Raw genomic sequence first — 14,950 nt, forward strand, 5'->3', positions numbered from 1 at the left:
TTGTTGAACTCAGAGAGATGGTGAGCCATAGTTGGGCCCTGGGATTAAGTCTGCAGCAGGCCCCTTGCTGCTGTTGCTGCTGCTAAGTTGCTTCAGTCATGTCCGACTCTGTGCGACCCCATAGACAGCAACCCACCAGGCTCCTCTGTCCCTGGGATTCTCCAGGCAAGAAACTGGAGTGGGTTGCCATTTCCTTCTCCAGTGCATGAAAGTAAAAAGTGAAAGTGAAGTTGCTCAGTCGTGTCCGACCCTTAGTGATCCCACGGACTGCAGCCCACCAGGCTCCTCCACCCATGGGATTTTCCAGGCAAGAGTACTGGAGTGGGGTACCATTGCCTTCTCCAGTAGGCCCCTTGCTGCTGCTGCTGCTAAGTCACTTCAGTCGTGTCTGACTCTGTGCGACCCCATAGACGGCAGCCCACCAGGCCCTGCTGTCCCTGGGATTCTCCAGGCAAGAACACTGGAGTGGGTTGCCATTTCCTCCTCCAATGCATGAAAGTGAAAAGTGAAAATGAAGTCGCTCAGTCATGTCCAACTCCTCGCGACCCCATGGACTGCAGCCTACCAGGCTCCTCCGTCCATGGGATTTTCCAGGCAAGAGTACTGGAGTGGGGTGCCATTGCCTTCTCCTTGCCCCCAAACAGACAACAGCTACTTGAATGAGCCACCAGAGGGCAACAGCTGCTCTGTTCTCTAAACATTGCTTTTTTTCCCCTTATGACAGAGATTTTACACAGTCATGAATACGCAATTGTTTGTAGAACATTTTAAAAAGCCATGTGACTTTGAGGCAGTGACTGGGTCTTTGATCGTTCCTCAGAGACCCTTCCCTCTCCTTCCTCCCTCTACGTTAGTGCGGCTACAGCTTCAAGGGTATGATGGGGACCCTCATCCCTCTGCCCTGCCTGGGCCTTCTCACCTTTGGTATCTACTGCCCCTGTGTTCCCTGCTGTATTTTGGTACAAAACTTGGGATCTATGTATTATAGGCTAAACTGTGTCCTCCCCTAAATTCATATGTTGAAATTCTAAGTCTTGGTACCTCATAAAGTAACTGTATTTGGAGATAGGGCCTTTAAAGAGGTGGTTAAGGGTAAATGTGGGGAGGAGGGGGGCGTCATGAAGGTGGGTCCTAAACCAATCTGACTGTTGTCCTTATAAGAAGAAGAAATTTGGATACACAGAGAGACATCATGGATGCCCTCACTCAGAGGGAAGATCACATGAAGATACAGCCAGAAGGCATCCACGTGCAATCCAAGAAAAGAGGCCTCAGGAAAAACCACCCTGCTGACACTTAGGTCTCTGACTTCTAACCTCCAGAGCTGTGAGGAACTAAATTTCTGTTGTTTAAGTCACTCAGTCTGTGGCATTTCATGATGACCACTCGACAGACTAATAAGCTATGTCACTGCTAACATTTTTCGTTTTCTCTCTCTCTCAGTCTGTCTCTCTCTCTCTCATTATATATACATGTGTGTGTGTGTGAAGTGAAGTGAAGTCGCTCAGTCGTGTCCGACTCTTTGTGACCCCGTGGACTGTAGCCCACCAGGCTCCTCCACCCATGGGATTCTCCAGGCAAGAATACTGGAGTGGGGTGCCATTTCTTCTCCAATGTGTATACTATATATATATACACACACACACACACACACACACACACACACACACACACATATACATATACATTACACAGGTACAATTTGATGTAGCTCTGTGTCCTGCCCTTTTCATAATTCTGTAACATATTTATCCCATATTATTAAAAATCTGACAGAATATGATTTTTAATGTTTATAAATCTAAGTCCATTGGGTATACCATAATATATCAAAATTTCCAAATTTCTTGTTGTTGTTCAGTCACTGTGTCTGACTCTGCAACCACATGGACTGCAGTATGCCAGGCTCCTCTGTCCTCCACTATCTCCTAGAGTTTGCTCAAACTCATCTCCATTGAGTCAATGATGCTATCTAACCATCTCATCCTCTGCTGCCCCCTTCTCCTTTTGCCTTCCATCTTTCCCAGCATCAGGGTCTTTTTGAATGAGTTGACTCTTTGCATCAGGTGACCAAAGTATTGGAGCTTCAGCTTGAGCATCAGCCCTTCCAGTGATTATTCAGGGTTGATTTCCTTTAGTTCTCCTTGTTCTCCTTGTTGTCCAAGGGACTCTCAAGAGTCTTCTCCAACGCCACAGTTCAAAAGCATCAATTCTTCGGCACTCAGCCTTTCTTATGGTCCAACTCTCACATCCCTATATGACTACTGGAAAAAACATAGCTTTGACAATACAGACATTTGTTGGCAAAGTAATGTCTCTGCTTTTTAATACACTGTCTAGGTTTGTCATAGCTTTTCTTCCAAGGAGCAAGCATCTTTTAATTTCATGGCTGCAGTCACTGTCCACAGTGATTTTGGAGCCCAAGAAAGTAAAATCTGCCACTGCTTCCACTTTTTCCCCTTCTGTGAAGTGATGAGACTTTGCCGTGAAGTGATGGGACCAGATGCCATGATCTCAGTTTTTTTGAATGTTGAGTTTTAAGCCAGCTTTTTCACTCTCTTGTTTCACTTTCATCAAGAGACTCTTTAGTCCCTCTTCCCTTTCCGCCAATAGTGTGGTATCATGTCCATATTTGAGATTATTGATATTTCTCCCAGAAACCTTGATTCTGGCTTGTGCTTAATCCAGCCTGGCATTTCTTATGATGTACCCTACATATAAGTTAAATAAGCAGGGTGACAATATACAGCCTTGACGTACTCCTGATAGCTTACAGTGAATGGTGTCGGATTTGTAATCTCAGAAGAAGATTTAGCTTCAGAACCAGGGACCAGGCTTGACTACTCATAGCAGAGTTCTATTAAAGAAAGAAAAGGGACAGAGAAAGCTTCTGACATAGACATAAGAAGAGGGCTGGAGAGTGCCCCCCTCGATAGTCTTATCAAGGCCTTATATGCTTTTTCCTGACCCACTCCCACAACATAAGTCTTAAAATAATGGGATTAGAAATAACAGTAGAAAGATCTTACCAGACCCATGGGCTTCCCTGGTGGCTTAGATGGTAAAGCATCTGCCTGCAATGTGGAGACCCGGGTTTGATCCCTGGGTCAGGAAGATCCCCTGGAGAAGGAAATGGCAACCCACTCCAGGACTCTCGCCTGGAAAATTCCATGGATGGAATGGGGTTGAAAAGAGCCAGACATGACTTAATGACTTCACTTCACTCACCAGACCACTCCCATAATATTCATTTTAAGATAACAAGATTAGTTCTTGTTAAGGAGAAACATGTCCTTGAGCAAGATACATTGTTTTATTGACTAAGACAAAGCAGTGTAGATAAGACGTTTGTCCTTTTTTCCTCCTTGAGAGCCTGGGACCCCTTTCTCCTTCTCAAGGGGCCTGGACCCCTTCCTCCTCAAGGGCCCCGGACTCTTTATCAACCTACTTAGGAATTGACTCTCTCACTCCTTTCCCAATTTTGAACCAGTCCATTGTTCCATGTCTAGTTGTAACTGTTGCTTCTTGAGCCACATACAAGTTTCTCAGGAGACAGGTAAGGTGGTCTGGTATACCCATCTCTTTAAGAATTTTCCATCATTTGTTTGATCCACACAAGTCAAAGGCCTTAGTGTAGTCAAAAAAGCAGATGTTTTCCTAGAATTTCCTTGCTTTCTCCATGATCCATGATTGCCATATGCTGGCAATTTGATCTCTGGTTCCTCTGCCTTTTCTAAATCCAGCTTGAACATCTGGAAGTTCTTGGTTCACATACTGCTGAAGCCTAGCTTGAAGAATTTTGAGCATAACCTTGCTGGCATGTGAAATGTGTGCAATTGCACAGTAGTTTGAACATTCTTTGGCATTGCCTTTCTTTGGGATTGGAATGAAAACTGACCTTTTCCAGTCCTGTGGCCACTGATGAGTTTTCTAAATTTGCTGACATAATGAGTGCAGCATTTTTTTTTTTTTGAGTTTTTGTTGTTTTTATTTATTTATTTATTTATTTTTTAACTTTACAATATTGTATTGGTTTTGTTATGAGTGCAGCATTTTAACAGCATCATCTTTTAGGATTTTAAAATTGCTCAAGTGGAATTCCATCACCTCCACTACCATTATTTGTAGTAAGGTTTCCCTGAGGCCCACTTGACTTCACACTCCAGGATGTCTGGCTCTAGGTGAGTGACCCCACCATCGTGGTTATCCCAGTCATTAAAAACTTTTTTTTTTTTTGTATAGCATTCCCAAATTAGACAATATTAATTTGTTTCTAATTCTTTTGCGATTTTAAGGGACGCTATAATAAACATTTCCTTATATATGTTTATCTGCTTTTGTGCTCATGCTTTAGGTGAGAATTCTAGAATTGGAATCGTATCAAAGCCATGAACATTCTTCAGACTGTTGATAGATTTTCTCAGATTGATTTTTGGAACAGTTATATAAATTTTCACTTCTGTTAAAAAAGTATCAGTTCAGTTCAGTCGCTCAGTCGTGTCCTACTCTTTGCAACCCCATGAATCACAGCACATCAGGCCTCCCTGTCCATCACCAACTCCCAGAGTTCACCCAAAATCATGTGCATTGAGTCTGTGATGCCATCCAGCCATCTCATCCTCTGTCGACCCCTTCTCCTCCTGCCCCCCAATCCCCCCCCCCTCCCCCGCATCAGTGTCTTTTCCAATGAGTCAACTCTTCGCATGAGGTGGCCAAAGTACTGGAATTGCAGCTTCAGCATCAGTCCTTCCAATGAACACCCAGGACTGATCTCCTTTAGGGTGAACTGGTTGGATCTCCTTGCAGTCCAAGGGACTCTCAAGAGTCTTCTCCAACATCACAGTTCAAAAGCATCAATTCTTCAGCACTCAGCTTTCTTCACAGTCCAACTCTCACATCCATACATGACCACTGGAAAAACCATAGCCTTGACCAGACAGACCTTTGTTGGCAAAGTAATGTCTCTGCTTTTTAATATGCTGTCTAGGTTGGTCATAACTTTCTTTCCAAGGAGTAAGCGTCTTTTAATTTCATGGCTGCAATCACCATCTGCAGTGATTTTGGAGTCCAGAAAAATAAAGTCTGACACTGTTTCCACTGTTTCCCCATCTATTTCCCATGAAGTGATGGGACCAGATGCCATGATCTTAGTTTTCTGAATGTTGAGCTTTAAGCCAACTTTTTCACTCTCCTCTTTCACTTTCATCAAGAGGCTTTTTAGTTTCTCTTCACTTTCTGCCATAAGGGTAGTGTCATCTGCATATCTGAGGTTATTGATATTTCTCCTGGCAATCTTGATTCCAGCTTGTGCTTCTTCCAGCCCAGCGTTTCTCATGATGTACTCTGCATAGAAGTTAAATAAGCAGGGAGACAATATGCAGCCTTGATGTACTCCTTTTCCTATTTGGAACCAGTCTGTTGTTCCATATCCAGTTCTAACTGTTGCTTCCTGACCTGCATATAGGTTTCACAAGAGGCAGGTCAGGTGGTCTGATATGCCCATCTCTTTCAGAATTTTCCACAGTTTATTATAAGGCAGCCCATATTATTACACCCTCGCTAAAAGTAAACTATTACTTTATAACCATTGTATCTGACAAACAAGAAGGGTACCTGTCAATTAATTTCATTTTCATTTCTTTGATTGCCAGTAAGGTGAAGCCTTTTTCATTTTTAGTATTTTTCTTTTGTCTTTCCATGTAATCTGTTCATTACCTTTGCATAGTTTTTCCATGACCATTATTATAAAGATGTTCTCCTGAAAGTTCTACTGTTTCACGTTTCACATTTACATCAGCAGTTCATCTTGGAATTAATTTCTGTGTAAGGTAAGACAGGGTTCAACATTCACTTTTTTTCTATTTGGATATCTAATTAAGGGTCCCCAGCCTCCGGGCCCCAGACCAGTACCTCCTACCTCCTATAAGATCAACGGTGGTATTAGATTAGCAATAAAGTGCACAATAAATGTAATGTGCTTGAATCATCTCCAAACCATCTCCCCACCCACCCCCGTATCCATGGAAAAATTGTTTTCAACGAAACCAATCCCTGGTGCCAAAAGGGTTGGGGACTGCCACATTTACCCAGTACCACTGACTGGAAAAAGACATCCTTTCTTTGCTGCTGCTGCTGCTAAGTCACGTCAGTTGTGTCCGACTTTGTGCGACCCCATAGATAGCAGCCCACCAGGCTCCCCCGTCCCTGGGATTCTCCAGGCAAGAACACTGGAGTGGGTTGCCATCTCCTTCTCCAATGTATGAAAGTGAAAAGTGAAAGTGAAGTCGCTCAGCCATGTCCGACTCTTAGTGACCCCATGGACTGCAGCCCACCAGGCTCCTCCTTTCTTTAGTGTCCTGTAATATCACAAATCAGATTATCTATGTGGATTTGTTCCTGGAATCTCTGTTCAGTTCTGTTGGTTAATTTGTCTAGCCTCATACAAATACAATATGCAGTTAATTATTGTAGCTTTATAATAGGTCTTGATATCTCCTGGTATAAGCCATCCAGGACATGATTGTCCTGGTTATTCCTGGCCTTTGCATTTCCATATAAATTTCAGAAATAACATATTGATTTTCATGCACACATATGCATAAACTGCTGAGGTTTTCATTGGGATTGTGTTGCCTCTATATATTTATTTTGGGAGAATAGATCGCTTCACAATATCGAGCTTTCCAATTCATGATTTTTTGCATATGTATCCATTTAATCTAGGTCTTCTTTTTTAACATAAGTTTATTATTATTCAGGTATGGTAAGGCCAACAGATTAGGAGATGACTGCCATTGAAAAGACAGTTTGTAGCAGTTCCCAAGAAGAGGGAGCACCTCATGAGGAACCACATGAGGAAGGCCCTGGGTTGGTCAGGAGGCAAAAGGAGCAGGTAAATGGGAAGCAAGAACCTTTATTGTGGTTTCTCCTGGTGAGGCAGGTTAAGCAGATTGAACATGGCTAGTTTGAATAATTTTAGTGGGCTCTGGGTCATAGGGGCTGTCCCTAGTTGTCTAGTACCTGGCCCTGGTGTGATTAGGGCAGGTGAACAGTGGCCCTAAGTGTGACAGACCAATAAAGGAGATAATTAGTGACTGGGGGTATGGGCTTTGAATTGGTTGACTTGCTTTTGAAAGGTATGCTCACAGGTGAGTTCTTGACTCTCTCTAGGAATTGACCAACCCTGGCAGGGGCAGTCCCTCCAGTGTCAGCAAGGCCCCAGATGTCAAAGCATCAAAACTATATAATGGGACTTCCCTGATGGTCCAGTGGTTAAGACTCCACGCTCCCAATGCAAGGGGCTCGAGTTCAATACCTGGTCAGGGAATTAGTTCCTACATGCCACAACTAAACATCCCACATGCTGCAAAAAAGATGGAAGATGCCACAAGCTGCAACTAAGGCCTGACACAGTCAAATAAAATAAACAAAAATATATATTTAAAAAGACTATATAAATTAAAAAAATACATGAATACATTTCCTCCATTTCAGTACTGTTTTATAGTTCTCAGTGTGAGGTTTCAACACATTTTAAAAAGATTTTAAGTGCTGCCTTTGCCACCCTCAGCTCACCCCACTTAGGCTCTGACAGTCCAGGCTGGTTTCGCCCTTCCCTGTGGACGCCCATCTCACTTCACCCAAGCTCAGACACTCTGGCCAAAGCTGCTCCCACAGACTGTCGTCATCTTTCAGACTCTAACATTTTTTGCCATGATCCAACCTCCCACCCTTCGCTACTGAAAGCCTTCTTCACTATGGTTGGTTACTATTTTTTTCCAAACATATTCCAGAGTTAGTGACAGGTGCATCTGTAGAGCACTTAAAGGCCCATGTCTCCTTTTACTCTAGGAAAATGAGGCAGGAACCAGGATATGTTTTGCTGATTCCAGTAGATTTTTCAGGTACAGATAGGTTCCCCTTTCGTGTAGCTCTATAGCATATTGCACCATCCTAATTCATATTATATTGGAGCAGTTTTTGAGATCTCATTAACATATAAGAATTGTATATTTTAAGTTGTGCAATGTGATGTTTTGAAATACACATACATTATGAAATGATTTCTACATTGCTTGGTTTCTTATCAGCTCAACCTGGACTGGGCTGGGTCCTGCCTAGACATCCTTCTTACCCAGTTTAGGCTCTAACACCCACACCAGACCATCCTCACCACTACCCTGCTCATTCCTCACCCTCAACTCTGTTGACTCTCTTTTATAGAGCTCAGGCTCCAAAGCCCTGAGCTGGGTTACTGCACTTGTTAAGGGCTACCTTAACCTACTGCACGTGTTAAGGGCTACCTTAACCAAGTACCATAAACTGGGTGATTTCAATAACAAAAATTTGCTATCCCACAGTTCTGGAGACTCAAAGCCCCAAATCAAGGTATTGGCAAGGTTGGTTCCTTCTAAAAGTTGTGAGGGAGAATGTGTTCCATGGCTCTCTCCTTGGCCATCTTCTCCTTCTGTATGTATCTCTATATGTCCAAATTTACCATTTTCATTAAGACACCAGTCATACTGGATTAGGGCCCACTCTTCATCATCTCATCCTAACTTGATTACCTCTGTGAAGACTTTATCTCCAACTATGTTCACATTCTGAGGTACTAGGAATTAGAATTTTATCAGTCCAGTCCAGCTGCTATAACAGGATTCCATAGACTGGGTAGCTTATAAACAGCACAAGTTGATTTCTCAGTTTTGGAAGCTGGGAAGTCCAGGATCAAGGCAGGGGCCGATTCCATGTCTTATGAGGACCTACTTTCTAGTTCATAGATGGCCATCTTTCTCACATGGCAGTAGGGGGAAGGGAGCTCTCTGGGGTCTCTTTTAGAATTAAGGGCACTAATCTCATTCATGAAGGCTCCATCCTCATGACCTAATCACCTCCCAAAGACCCTACTTCCACATACCACCACACTGTGGGGTTAGGATTTCACATATGAACTTTGGGGAGACACAAACCCTAAGTTTATAGCAGACTTTGACATATGAATTTTTGTAGGACACAATTCAACTACAAGTTACTTCCCATCCCATGTAGCTATCCTTACTGTCATCAGATCCTGAAACATCTTTCCAGACCTCCCTGCATGAATATCGTCAACATCCTCTCAGGTTCTAAAAAGCTGGGCCAACTGCTACTAACGACCCCCTGCCCCTGGAATTGCTCTCCTGGCCTTACCTGGACTTTGACGCCCCACATCAGGCCCCTGACACCATCCCCCACGTGGAAGCTCTTCTCATCCTGCCCTCAGCTAACACCACATAATATAGGATCACAAAAGCTCCTCCAACACAAACACCTGCATTGCTTGGCCTCCACTAATGCTTCTGGACCGAATTGGTCAGTGAGAGGAGAGAAAGAAGAAACCTGGTCGTTTTGGGTAGCCCTTTATTCCTTGTTCATGTTTCCAGTTATTCTAGTTTCTTTAAATACACCAAAGAAGGACTTTGCTGGTGCTCCAGGGCCAAGACTCCAAGCTCACAATGCAGGGAGCCCAGGTTCAGTTCCTGGTCAGGGAACTAGATCCCACATGCCATAACAAAGACCCACATGCTGCAATAAAAATCAAAGATCCTGTGTGCTGTAACTAAGACCCAGCGCAGGCAAATATATAAATCAGTATTTTTTAAAAAACTAATCAAAAAATATATACTGAAGAGATCAATTTTACTTTCTAGGTCTACAAAATGAGTGGAAGAATACATTTCTTCTTTGAACTAAAGCAGACATTTCCAATATCTGAGGCCTTTGGAGATTTGGTTTTGCCATTTGTTTCTGCTATCTCTCACTCAGTCTTAATTGTCACGTCATGTTTATTGATGATTTACATGTAGGAGAAGGCTGGAAATCCTGCAATCAGGGTGGCTTCCTGTAGGTGCCAAATCAGATGACCTCCCTACTTCGGTGACAAAAGCCTTCCATCAGGTGAGCTGCAGTGGCCACAAAAGTGCTCCAACAGGCAGATATGAGCAGCAATGAGCCTAAAAACAAAAATAAACACACATCCATGGGCCCAGAGGTTGGAGAGTAAGGGGTGAGTCAGCATCACATTCAGCAAAAGAAAATAAAAACTCCTCACATTTCCAGTTATGGCAAAACAGCAAATGATAAGAGCAGTTTATGAAACAGTATATCAATGCTATGGGGTGCTCCAGGCCCTTCACGTGAAACTGTGTAGTAGGAGTTGGGTTCAAAGGGATCCCTGAAATCATGACTCACAGAAAGTTTGAAAGCCATTGTTTTTGGAATTTTCCTCTTCCTTTGGGGATCCTAGTAAAAGCTGAACCCCTAAGAAATGCAGAGAGGGTGCCCTGACATCATGACAAGGGAGGTCGTGGGCCAGAGGAGTCTGTCTGGCTAGATTCAGTGGTCATAGGCCCAGCCCAGATCTCTTAACCTTCCCTGTATTCTGCTCCCTTTGGTCCTGCCACACTACCATCCCTCACTCATCCCCAGTGCTCTTCGTGCTCTCCCTCTTATTGATCATTCACAGATAGTCACCAAATCCATTCTGCCCTGTACTCCCACTTTAGTGGGTCCCCACTCCTCCAACCCCAAGGTCGCCACCCCAACTCCAATGGCCTGCCCTCTTTAGCCTTCTGATGGCAAAGGCCCTGCCTCCAGTGCTCCGCTGATCCCTGAACCTATTTTCCTCTCCCTACTGCTGCTATTTCTGTCTCATGGGAGCTGAGGACATATAGTCCCCACACAGTCAATATGAGAACAATATGAAACTCTGTTGTGAAACAGAGAGTTTCACAACACTGCTCCTCTAGGACACAACCACTTGTCCTAGCAAAAGATTTGGGAGTTTTGAAAGTTCTGCCTTGGGAATAAGGCCTGCAGTAGTATCTGCTCTTCCGTCTGAGTGGATACAATATTCCTTCCTCAGACTAAGGACCATTACTGAATAAACCACCAGGGGGCAAAGATGCTCTATTTAATTCTAATTGCCTCATTATAAAAGTGGAGAACATTTGGAAAATATATATATAAACCAACAGTAGAAAATAAAAACCATCTGATACCTTGTATGTCAGATAACCATTCAGAGCATCATGGCATTTTGCTTACATTATTTTTCCCATCTACTTAAACATAAATAAAATTTAAATGTAACATTTATCCACATACTATCTTGTTTCTACATTGAAATAAAATCTTATAAAGATCTTTCCAAGGTGTTATTTATTCTTCTATGGCATTACTTTCTCATATTTAATTATTGCAAAACACATGGACAGTGTACTTCATTGTGGTTCAATTTCTATGCATAGAGAGGAAAAACAAAGTTCCCTCTGCCCTTCTAGATTCTTGACTGAGACTCCCCTCTCCCCTCCATAATAAAAGACAAATACACAGGAGAAAAACAAACAAGTTTAAAAACATAGATACCTCCTGCATACACAGGAGAGACCTAGGAAAACTGAGTAACTCGCCCAAATGGCCCAAACTACCACATTAAATAACATCTCCAGCTAAAGACAAAAGGAGATGTTGGGGGTGGGGGGCAGTTACAGGAGGGAACCAGGAAAGAAAGAGTAAACAAGGGTAAAGTTATGATGCAGACTAAAGTCTTTCTCCATTGATAAGAGTTTCAGGAGATAAAGTCATCCATCCCCCACCCCCTCTTTCTGGGATCAGGAGACACCCTTACAAATGGAGATTTCCCTTAGAAGTGTAAAGGTATCTTATAAAAGAGTAACTTCTACTTGGTTTTCAGAGCTTCTCCTCTGTCTGTAGCATCTCAGAAATAACCAGCCCCAAATGATCAATATGCCAAAGGGGCATATTTTGGTGTGGCAGGCTCTGCTCTCCCTTCAATACCATTGATAAGCCCTTTAGTTTAGGGGATCAATTACCAGAAGAGGAATTGCTGGCTCAAAGGCAAGCCAACCAATCCTTTTAGGTTTGGACACCTATTGCCAAGTTGCTTTCCAGAAAGACAACTCTACTCTCTCTCAAAGTGTGAGAGAATGCTGCTGTGATCTTGTCATTTGCAACACTGGTCCTATCTTTTGAAGTCTTTGCCAATGTGATGGGCAACATATTTCTTCACAGGTGTCTTAAACTGTGCCTTGTCAATCAAATGTAAAAGAAATATTTACTGAGCATTGATTCATTGTCATACCTGGTACACAATGGGAACCCAGAAGGGAATAAGATAGATACCATGCCACTCTCCCCAGTCTCAGGTTCTAGGGAGATGTGCTGTGTTCAGTTGCTCAGTCATGTCTGACTCTTGACTACCCCATGCGCTGTAGCCAGCTAGGCTTCTCTGTCCGTGGGATTTCCCAGGCAAGAATACTGGAGTGGGTTGCCATTTCCTACTCCAGGGGATCTTTCCAACCCAGGTATCAAACCCACATCTCTTGTGTCTCCTGCATTGGCAGGCAGCTTCTTTACCACAAGCACCACGTGGGAAGCCCGAAGCTAAACATTTCCCCCTCTAAATGATCATCAGCCACTCGTTTCCTCTTTTGTGAACTGGGGTGGGATGGGGGGTGGGGTAAAGGGTAGCTGATGATAAAAAGAAAACCCCAGGCCAGAATACTGGAGTAGGTAGTCTTTGCCTTCTCCAGGGCATCTTCCCAACCCAGGGATCAAACCCAGGTCTCCCGAATTGCAGACGGATTCTTTACCAGCTGAGCCTCATGAGAAGCCCAAGAATACAGGAGTGGGTAGTCTATCCCTTTTCCAGGGGATCTTTCCAACCCAAGAATCAAACCGGGTTCTCCTGCACTGCAGGCGGATTCTTTACCAATTGAGCTATTAGGGAAGCCCCAAAGCTCATGAAACTAGATTTAATACATGATCCAATTGTTTCAATTTCTCCCAGAAACGTAATTTTAATCAACATGTTTGGAATTACCAATGAGGTAATCTGTCTCATAAACCCTCTCTATCCCCCAGAGGAAGAAAAGGCCATCTGCGTGGGAAAAAAACAAACAAACAAACAAACCTTCCCTTTCCTTGCTCCCCTAATCACCCGATATCCTACATCTTGAAAAGGACAAATTCAAAGCCTCCGCCATTCTTTCTGGGCTGGCAACTGAAATGCTCACCTGGCCTTGCACTAAGAGGTGGCCTGTCTGTTCCCCAGTTCACCAGGAAAGCAGATACTAATGCAGCAGACCCAGTTAAGGGTCTTTCTCTCCGCTCCATTGCACTGCGCGTGCGCTGTGGGGGCGCGTGCGCTGTGGGGGCGCGTGCGCTGTGGGGGCGCGTGCGCTGTGGGGGCGCGTGCGCTGTGGGGGCGCGTGCGCTGTGGGGGCGCGTGCGCTGTGGGGGCGCGTGCGCTGTGGGGGCGCGTGCGCTGTGGGGGCGCGTGCGCTGTGGGGGCGCGTGCGCTGTGGGGGCGCGTGCGCTGTGGGGGCGCGTGCGCTGTGGGGGCGCGTGCGCTGTGGGGGCGCGTGCGCTGTGGGGGCGCGTGCGCTGTGGGGGCGCGTGCGCTGTGGGGGCGCGTGCGCTGTGGGGGCGCGTGCGCTGTGGGGGCGCGTGCGCTGTGGGGGCGCGTGCGCTGTGGGGGCGCGTGCGCTGTGGGGGCGCGTGCGCTGTGGGGGCGCGTGGCGCGACACGCGTGCATACACCAAGATAAACCACTGCTTGTGATAAGAATCACGCAGAAGCAATCAGCCCAAGTCCCTGAGCAGAAGCCCTGAACCCTTCCACCATCCTTAAGCGGAGTCACAGAGAGGAGGCTTCAAGCCCGAAAATCTGTAATGACAGTACGCAGTTTTATTTTAGAAAACGTGAAATGAGGAAGCCTTTGGCTTCCAAAATTCCTCCCGTACAACCTTTCTTGTCACTGCTATTTTCCTGAATTCCTGAGTAGCCAGGAGACAAGATGAGTTCTGGAGGGTTAACTTAACCTTCTAGTGTCTTCAGCAATTCATCATATTTAGGATCAACTCTGTCATCCTAGACTGGCATTTGGTCTGTAAAAAAAGTATTGGTGGAGAACATGCTTTTTCACATCTATAATTTTTTTTTTACTTGCTGCAAAACAACTTCAAAGCGACATCAAAAGAAATAGTTGTATTGAGTGAGAAGCAAAAGAAGGCTAAAATCTCATCCCACTCATGCAGCTAGTGTGCAGTCATTTTTCCTCATTCTTTTTCCTTTGGCACTTGCCATCTGAATAACAGTAGCATCTAACACAGAAGATTTGGATACAAGTTGCAGTTGGTGGTAGTATCAAAGATAAACAAAGCCAGACACTAAAGTGGTCAGGACAGATTTTAATCAGTAACATACTATTGCAACACAGAAAATATTCCAGTGTGAACTTTGATTTGTACAGAAATGACTGGGTGTTTTTAAAGGGAAAATGAAGGAATAAGGAAGAAAGTGAAGGTTCAATAGAGTCAGGGAAGTGAAAAATTACAAAAAGTGGAAAGTTGTTTGAGGGGAGTCAGTGTGAAACCCATCTGGGTTTATTAACTGGTGCTTGTCAATATTTAGGTCCTCCCCTCCCACAGAACCTGGGAGAAAGGGACCCTATGTTCTGCTGCTGTCTGGAAGAAACAGTCTATTTTGGTAGCCTTGAGGTTTCTAACACAGGCACTTTGAAGGGGACTAAGATCATCCTTGGGAGGAGACCGTGAGCTGTTAAAAACTATTTTAGTGTTTGTTCACATCTTTATTGACCAAGATTGAGGCTTAAGTGAGAAGAGGGCTCAGAGGAGACTAGCTAGAGTTTGGTCAAGGAGAACACCTTTGTCAGCAGACCATAAGGCTTCAGTGGTATCTGACGCCAATCACAAGCCCACAGGATAGAGCAGAGGGGATCTCATAGGCCAAGATGGATGGAACTGCCTCATGTAGGATAGAAGAGCAGGGCCTGAGCCACCCACAGTGTGGACTCTTTCTTTCCTCAGTTCTGTCTACTCATGCACACAAAACAAAGTTCTGTTCTGGTGAGAGTGAACCTGCAAGA

At 44.4% G+C, this 14,950-nt stretch overlaps 1 long non-coding RNA gene across 1 annotated transcript; it reads right to left on the bottom strand.

Annotated features, from left to right (window-relative positions):
- Positions 1-9,382: 9,382 nt before the first annotated feature.
- On the bottom strand, positions 9,383-13,254 carry LOC109555531 (uncharacterized). The gene is made up of 2 exons (XR_002180284.2): positions 13,077-13,254; positions 9,383-9,992 (listed from the first exon to the last, which is right to left on the bottom strand). It is a non-coding gene; the product is annotated as an uncharacterized lncRNA (long non-coding RNA).
- Positions 13,255-14,950: the final 1,696 nt, after the last annotated feature.

Source organism: Bos indicus, chromosome X, assembly GCF_029378745.1.
Source record: "Bos indicus isolate NIAB-ARS_2022 breed Sahiwal x Tharparkar chromosome X, NIAB-ARS_B.indTharparkar_mat_pri_1.0, whole genome shotgun sequence".
Taxonomy (NCBI): domain Eukaryota; kingdom Metazoa; phylum Chordata; class Mammalia; order Artiodactyla; family Bovidae; genus Bos; species Bos indicus.